General features: G+C 33.2%; 1 non-coding gene across 1 annotated transcript; it reads right to left on the reverse strand.

Moving 5' to 3' along the window:
- Window positions 1-315: 315 nt before the first annotated feature.
- Window positions 316-418, reverse strand: LOC141411160 (U6 spliceosomal RNA). Its single transcript, XR_012436000.1, has one exon. It is a non-coding gene; the product is annotated as a U6 spliceosomal RNA (small nuclear RNA).
- Between the last annotated feature and the right edge of the window lie 8,538 nt (window positions 419-8,956).

Genomic DNA, 8,956 nt, shown 5'->3' on the forward strand with positions numbered 1-8,956 from the left:
TTTATTTATTTAGTCATCTCTTTTTTATTACCATATATTAATTGTACAAAGGAGTTTAATTGTGATATTTCTATACATGCCTATTACATGCCTATAATACACTTTAATCAAATTCACCCTTTCTATTGCTTTTTTTTATTCCCATCCCCGTTTTTTGAAACCATGTTAATGGGTTTCATTACTTATTTTCATAGATATGCATGAAGTAATTTGATCATATTCAGCCCTCTTAACCTTTTCCTTTCCCCCTTCCTCCTCCCACTGATCCTTACCCCCAAACAATCTCTTACTTTACATGCTATTTATTCATTTTGTAGAAATATGAAATGCTTCACGAATTTGCATGTCATCCTTGTGCAAGACCCATGCTAATCCTCTTGGTATTATTCCAATTAGCATATGTGCTGGCAAAGTGAGCAGATGAGACTAGATAATTTATGAACAAAATAAATTTATTTCTCAGTGTTCTGAAGGCTGGGAAACTCAGTATCATGTGTCAAGGTTTAATCTGGTTTCTGGTGAAGGCCTGGTCTCTTTCCAAGATGGCTTCCAGAACACCACCTCCTCTGCAGTAAAGTAACATTCTTCTTCAGTTAGCAAAAGAGCAGCAGGGACTGTGTTTTTGGGGGAGGAAACTTGCTGGTTTTTAATGAACTCATTCTTGTGATAATGGCATTAAGCCCCTCATGATGGTCAATCACCTTATAAACAGTCCTGCATCTTAATATGGTTACAATCATAAGTTGAATTTCCAGAGGATGCATTTTGGGACATATGTATATATCCAAACCATGGCAATGATTACTGTTTTCACTATCCATAGTGTGAAATGATAGGAGTTGGCTGGGTGCAGTATATTCATAATCCAATTTACACAGAAGGCAGAGATTCAGAGGATCACCTTTCAACAACAACCTGTACAAAAGTTTGTGATGCCACATCTCAATCAATGGGTGGACTTGTGTGTGCCTCTTATCCCAGTTACGCATGGAAGCATAAACAGGAGCATTGTGGTTCAGGCCCGTTGAGGCATAAAGTGAGACCCTATTTCAAAAATAACAAACAGAAAATGCTGGCTGAATGACTCAAGTGGCAGAACATCTGCATAGCAAGCATGAGGCTCTGAGTTCAACCCTTATTACCGTCGAAAGAAAAATAAAATATAAACCATTGAGACAGAGTGTAGAGCCTACTTCCTCTTCCAATAGGAAATATCACCTCTCTAATCTATATGATTCCTGAAGTAAAAGTGAATATTATCCTGAAGTTTGTATAAGACCATGGTATTTTTACAGGGTTATAATTTCAATAAGATATGTATTTTTTCTCAGTTTTACTAAGTGACCCTGCTAAATGCTATAGGAATTGTTATTGAGCAAATAGATATTATTTGTGTTAGTAGCAGTTAGCTTTTTATTTTATAAGAGCAAAGAGTCTTTAAAATAAGTAGGAAGTATTATGTCTTCACTTTGGAGAACATTTGTGAATGAAGAATTCATGCTTTTAACTAGGAAACTGTCATATCTATTTATGAAAATGTACTTTCCTTTTAGATCCAATTGTTAACAAAATTAACACAACAAATACATTTTGAGCTTCACCAGTCTTTCTAAATTATCTGTTCAAATTAACAATGAGAATTGAATTAAAGGGTGAATGACTATAAGCTAAAAATATTTTAAAGAAACATGGGTTTCTGCAGAAAGAAACTACACATTATGTTCACATAAAAAAAATTAGGCTAGTATTTGACAATAATTGTTTTTCAAAACAGTTTCTTCATTTCTCATTGTATCTGGTAAGTGACATCCACTTTATGTTTTTGTCTGTAACATGTAAGGATATGTAGGTATCAGTGTTAGGTTAAAAAACACACTGTATTTTTCTCATTAATAACACTTGCTTTGTGACTGTTTGTAGCAAGATGAGGCCACTTCATTATTTTAATAAAATAAATTGAAGCATACTTTCAAGAAACTTAAATCTGAAGCTATAATAAAGATAAAACAGATTAACATGCTAGAATCCTGTGACATACATAAATATGCCAGATTTAATAATAACAAAAAGAAGAATGCCAAGTTAAATCTTAATTTCAGATTATCAATGAATACTTTTAAGGTTCAAATGAGGCCCTTACACTAAACAAATATTCATTGTTTATCTGAGTATTCAAATATCTGGACAAACTGGCATTCCTAAACACACAGGATTCTACAATACCTTCTGCTAACCTATAGAAAACTATATTCCTGAGCCACATTTTATATTTGTTTCTAGAGATTAATTATGCTTAAACATTTAGAGAAAATGAAATGTATTCATTATCATGTCTTTAAAAGAAATCATTCCTACAGATGTATCCAGATTATTTTAATTTACATTAACATAAATCTTTATGTATTCACCTCTTTTTTAAAAAAGTCTTGTTTTTCATCTCAAATTTTTGGTTTTCAATCTATACCATGGAATAGATTTTATTTAATTGAGTTATAATACAAAAAAGAGAAAATATTCTGTAAGAATTATTTCTTTGTTGTAATGAATTAAACAAAATCATGTACCTATTATTGTCCCATGCCTTAAAGAAAAAAACTTCTGTATTCTAAGATGTAGGTTATGTCTACGACAAAAATCTTTTGAAATAGTCATATATTCATTTACCAATACATGAATAAAACATCATAGTATATAAATACTTTACTCTGTACTCCTACATTCAATTGTTAAGCAGACATTGCTTTATCCTGGAATTTAAGGATTTAATTTGATAACTTCAACATTATGTGTTCCTGTATTTTCAAACTTGAAAAAATATATTTTCTTAAAATTGTTTTTCTTTGGGTTATTTTTAAATTGTATAAGTCTATAACAATGCAGAGAACTAGAGAAAGGCAATTCACTTTTTTTGTTCCCTTATATTTAGTCTTATGAGAATTAATATTTCACATAAAATCAAAGAAATACAATGAAAACATGAACCATTAATTTTGTCTTCCATTTGGAAGGTGTTTTGCACTTTCAAGAATTTGAGTGGTAGTGCCCAATTGCTTGGGTTCTAATTTTGCTATGCAACTATCTGGATGAATGATCTTGGAAGGTATGCACATTTCCTTGCTATCGTTTCTTAATCTGTAAAAAGTAAAAAATAATAATTCTTTCCCCTGATTCTTTTGTGGTATAATTTAAATGAATTAATGTTTAACAAGTGCTTAAAACATCAACCACCAAATACTCAAATGTTAGCTGATTGTTATCTTCATATATTATTAAATCACTAGTTTCTGGGGCATTATTATAATCTCATTTTAGAAGTAATTGCAGTTCATTATGGATAAATTGCAGTTACTCGACTTAAAATAGTCATGGTTATAACAACATTATAGAATAAAACTACTATACTGATTTTGAAACTGAAAAGTATAGGAATATTCATACACCTGTGCAGAATATTTTAAAGAGTTGTCAAAATGTATGAGTTCAAAGATAACTTAAAACTGTTATGGAATGCTAGTACTGATGTAATATAGCCAATTCTTGATTAATAGCATTTACTATGCTACTTTGAACTTAAAATTAAATAGCTATGAGGTTAAAACTTTAGATTTAGGAAATGAAATTGTCCTTGACTAAATCCAAATTTTGTAAATAAAACAGATCTAAGATGTTTTTGGGTAATGATCTCACAATAAATCTTTACATCACAGCACAAAATAATGGTACACAGTTTACTTTTTATGGTGTTATAAAAGTCCCATAATTCTTAAACCACATCAAAATTGTATCAGCATGGGTTCAAACTACATGACATTTCATCACTGTGTTATCATGATTTAAAAACTCTTGATGTCTTTAAGCTATTCATACTCAGAAGTATGAATATGTGTGTGCAGATGTGTGTGAGTTTATCAAATATAAATGGTAGTGTAAGCAAAAAATGAGATATTTCTATATAGATATTAATACATTGATGGCCATATTAAATATTTGCTTAATATGCTGCACTTATTTTTGCTTTTATTGATGTCATCCTTAATATATGTATATGTTTCTTTCACAAGATTGTAGGGGTTACATTTCAGATGTATAACAAAGGCCTTTAAAACATTATAAGATCATTAGTATTATCTATTGTTTCCACAAATAACTCCTATGTCACTTCCGGGCATCAAGGAAAATGAGCATTCACTGTCCTATTGACAGTAATTAACTTTACCCCCAACCCGCTTCAGACATCAACCCTGGACATACAGGAAATGCAAATCAAAATCACATTAAGATTCTACCTCAGTCCTGTCAGAATGGCTACCATCAAGAACACAAACAACAACAAATGTTGGTGATTATGTGGGGAAAAAGGAATCCTCATACACTGCTGGTGGAAATGTAAATTAATACAACCACTATGGAACTGTGTGGAGGTTCCTCAAAAAACTAAAAATAGAACTGCCGTGTAACACAGTAATTCCACTCCTAGGGATATGCCTGAAGGAATATAAGTCAAGTTACAATAAAGGAGCTTATACACCCAAATTTACTGCCTCATTATTCACAATAGCTAAGGTATGCACTCAGCCGATATGCCCTACTATTGAAGAATGAATTTTAAAATGTTATATTTATGTACAATGGAATTTTATTCAGCCACAAAGAAGAATTAAATTTTGTTGTTTGCAAGTAAATGGATGGAACTGAGAACATCATATCAAGTGAAGTTACTTCTCAGGTTCAGAAGGCCAAAAGTCATATGTTTTTTTTCATATGTGGAATATAGACTTAATACAAATACAAGTAATATTATGAAAAAACAGGTTATGCTAAGGCGAGTTCACATATGAGAGGGGGAGAGTAAAAGGAGTAAGTTAAGAAGGTGAATATGGTTGATATACTCTCTAGACAGAATAAATATAGAATTTTTAAAGCAGTTAAAGTCACCATAAAGAGTGGACTAAAGTAGAAAGATGAAAAATAGAGGGGATGAATCAATTTGCATTACAACTCATATATACATGGAAATATCGCAAGAAAACTCCCTGTAATAGCTATCTTAAACAAACAAAAATGTCATTTTTTTCCTTTACAAAATTGGAGAAAAGGTGGGTGGAACAAGTCCTGCCTCGGGTATTGTTATCAGTGGAAAGAGGGTGGAGGTAGAAAAAGGGTGTGTGAAGGTGAATATATTGCAAACACTGTGTACACATGTATGTAAATAGAAAAATGATATCTTTTGAAACTATTCCAGAAATGGGGGAAGGTGGGGATAAAAGAAAAGATTGGATGGGATGAATTCAAATTTGATATATTTGATATAGTAAGAACTTTTGTAAATACTACAATGTACCTCCAGTACAGCAATAAAAAAATAAAAAAAGGAATATCAGAAGACACCACCATGTAGTCTAAAGCACAAAACCTCCTCTAAGGAATTCGAGTTACTTCACCCCTCCTCACATCTGTCTTTCTGAAACATAATCAGAAGTCCAGATAGTTCAGATAATCCCAGCCCATCCACAGTTTCTATAACTCCTTGATTTACAATGGTCTGCCTTATCCCCACCTTTCCTGAACATCATAAAAACATTTCATTTTACCCTCTCGCACACCAAGTCTGTGATCATCAAACATCTTTTTGCTCTTTGTGCAAATTTGTCTTCCTCCTCTTTATAATTAATGTCATGTGACCTTCTGAGTACACTATCTTCCTCAAATCTTCTTAAATGGATGGGGCTTTGTAAACTATCATTATTATTTCCTCTTTTTACCTCCTGCAGGGTGTAAAGGTCTTATTTCCTCCCCAAGAAGTATTTTTCCCTCCTTCAAAAGCTCTAGAGCTGTGGATATATGTTCTTGCAGATAGAGTGCCACCTACCTGTCTTCCTGCTATTTCTCCACCCCCAGGTTTCCTGCTTACTTCTTCACACTCATTCATCAATAGCTGAGCCCTATTTTTTTCTTCACTTCCGACCCTTTGATTCTTAAAATTGTTTCACCCAGGTATATGACTCACCCAATATCTAGAAATCTCACTTCCTTGACCTTGACTCCAATTTTCTTTCATCAACACAAATTGGAACTGGTTATGCCCAATAATTGTGCCATGTTCAAAAGTTTGCTTTCTCAAACCTCAACACCCATTCTCTTCCACTTTTCCAGCCCATATACCATACAAACCACAATTGTCACAGTTCCTTTACACCCCTAAAGTCTCCAAACTTCTAAAAAAACATAATAGTTTCCACAGTGACCCTTATCTTTTTGCTTTATCACTTTCATGCTTACATGGAATAAAGGTATTTTTTGTTCCAAAAAGATTGAACTCAAGCATTTACTTTCCGAAAGTTGCTGGAGAAAAAATACACGTGCATATCTGACTGGATTCATCTTAAATTCAATGAAATAAATCTCAAACAGGCAACTCTACCAGGTACACAAATTTTGTCTTAATTTAACTGAATTTTATTTTGTTCTCAGGTAACTGTTTTCTATCTTTAAGTTTCCTCTTCCAAACTTCCTTTATTCTTCACTCATAGATGGTCATTTTGCTGCAAAATTCATGTTAAGAATGGATCAAATCTTAAAAATATAAACATAGACCTGCTATATGATCCAGCAATCCCACTCCTGGGGATATACCCAAAGGAATGCAACACAGGTTATTCCAGAGGCACATGCACACCCAGGTTTATTGCAGCACTATTCACAATAGCCAAGCTATGGAAACAGCCAAGATGCCCCACTATTGATGAATGGATCAAGAAAATGTGGTACTTGTACACAATGGAATTTTACTCAGCTGTAAAGAAGAATGAAATCTTATCATTTGTGGGTAAATGGATGGAACTGGAGAATGTCATTCTGAGCGAGGTCAGCCAGGCTCAGAAGACCAAAAATCGTATGTTCTCCCTAAAATGCAGACTTGAGATCTAGGGCAAACACAGCAATGTAGTTGTACTTGAATCATATGACAAGGGGAGAAAACATTTGGGTGATATAGAAATAGGTAGAAAACCCAAAACATGAAAGTGTTTGATGTCCCCACTCGAGAGGAACTAATACAGAAACCTTAAAGCAACAGAGGTTATCATGAGAAGGGGATCAGGAAGCAGTGTATAGATCAGTTAGAGATGAATCAACTTGGGTTTTAACACATTTGTACATGAAAACAATGCTAGGAATCTCTTTGTATAGCTATCCTTAACTCAACTAGCAACATTTTGTGCTCCTTATTATGCTTATGTCTTCTCCTCAACAAAATTAGAGATAAGGGCAGAACTGGTTCTGCCTGGATGTGAGGGAGGTAGGGTGGGAGAGGGTGGGGGAGGGGGACAGGAGGGAGAATTGACCTAAACAATGTATGCATATGTGAATAAATTAATAATCAAAAATTTTTAAAAAAATGGATCCAATGAAACATGACCGCTCTCATTACTCCATCACCAACTCTACGGTATGACTTATATTTGACCTCATATTCTTTATCTAATATTACCTTATTAGAGTGTCCTCTCCTATCACTTATTATCAAAGGCCATTTATTCAATATTTATCTTGGAACTTAGCCTCTGTTTATAACTCCTAATCTATACTCCAGGTGTTATCTGAAACAAACAAGCATAAACCTTTGTATAACTCTCTTAGTCATCAGTCTCACTTCTTTTTTCCATTTACTGAGCAAAAGCATTTCACTTAAAATTTGCTGAGAATTTTTCCACTGCCAGTGACATTTTGCATCACTTAATTCAATTTTCAATGTGCCCTTTAGAATTCTTGTCAAGGTCACAGAGAGCATTTTCATTGCCAAAATCAATGGAAGTTGTTTTGTCTTCATTTTAAGCCATTGCTCAGCAGTGTTTAATACAATTGATCTCTTTAAAATATTCCTGGTATTTTTCACTCAGTGCTACTTGTCTGCATTCTTTAATAATCTGTGATCTGAATAGACTTCAAACTCTGGACTATTCCCGGAAATATCTGGGGTCTCTGACTGTTTTCGTTCTTCTTCTCTATCTACAAACTTTCCCAAGGTAAGCTCATCTACATTTAACTTACATACTTATGACTCTGAAATATGTATCTGTAGCTCTAAAGCCTACTTGCTCTCCAAAAAAAGAAAAAAAAACTATATATATATATATATATAATTTGTTGCATAATTGTTTTACTTAGAATTCACCACAAAATATTTGTCTCAACAATTTTTGATTCCATCTAGTAAACTTAATCCTTCATCAATTTTTACTGTCTACATGCCTTGACTAAGTTCTAGCAACCCTAATCTTCTACTGGGATGAAAAGGACCTTGCCTGTCAAGCACTGTGCACAATAGTCACTACATGACAGGTATTTTTAATGTTTTTCTTAGATATAAGACAAATTAGTGCTGGAGGCATGGTTCAACTGGTAAAGTTTCTGCCTGGCAGAAAAAAAAAAGAGAGAAGATAAATTAAGGAAATGATCATTTTAATTCTGTTATTAATATGCATTTCATTATATGAAATAAAAATGGTTAAAACTTTAATAGTAGTTTTTAGGTACATGGTACAAGGTTTGGTATTTTAAACAATTTTGCTATCAGTAATCCAGGATTTTTCTATTACTTTTTCTTTGATTTTTACTATAGTAGTTCTATCATCACTATAATTTGACCATAATCATTTCTGATATCATAATCTTACATAGCAATGACATCAAAAAGATACATAAGGTGACACAGCCTTCTTTTTCTGTATATTATTATGAGAAGGGCCATTTGTATGTGATATTTTAATGACATCAGTCCCCTCTGATGCAGAGGTACTTAGCAACATCTGTCCACTTGTCTTTCCAGTCCTTGCTTCCTGCCCTAACATCCCAGATATCCAGGTAGGTTATATTACAAAGTGTTCCCATAACACCATGGAACACATTTCCTGTTTTGGTAACACCTAAAGCTGTTAGTGATATTTCATATCCAACA

Source organism: Castor canadensis, chromosome 9 (genome assembly GCF_047511655.1).
Source record: "Castor canadensis chromosome 9, mCasCan1.hap1v2, whole genome shotgun sequence".
Classification (NCBI taxonomy): Eukaryota; Metazoa; Chordata; class Mammalia; order Rodentia; family Castoridae; genus Castor; species Castor canadensis.